This window comes from Acanthisitta chloris, unplaced genomic scaffold, assembly GCF_000695815.1.
Source record: "Acanthisitta chloris isolate BGI_N310 unplaced genomic scaffold, ASM69581v1 scaffold160, whole genome shotgun sequence".
Lineage (NCBI taxonomy): Eukaryota > Metazoa > Chordata > Aves > Passeriformes > Acanthisittidae > Acanthisitta > Acanthisitta chloris.
The window spans coordinates 1-256 of NW_008649714.1; positions in this window are offsets into that span (position 1 = coordinate 1).

Genomic DNA, 256 nt, shown 5'->3' on the forward strand with positions numbered 1-256 from the left:
CGCTCCCGCTGAGCGGGGCCGGGGCTGGGCGGGCGGTGCTCGGTCTGCGCGAGTGAGTACAGGTGCCTTCGGAGGGCTCCGGGACATTTCCGGAGGAGCGAGTGGCCTCGCCGAGGCGATTAGTGATGCCAGCAACGCTTGGACGCGGTGGCGGTAAAGCAGTGCAGGCTAAGGTTTTCTGGATTTGTTTAATCTGGCAGGTTTTGAGCTCGAGTGTTGTAGGATAGTCACGGCTGCGGGGAGGGTTGGTTGAAGG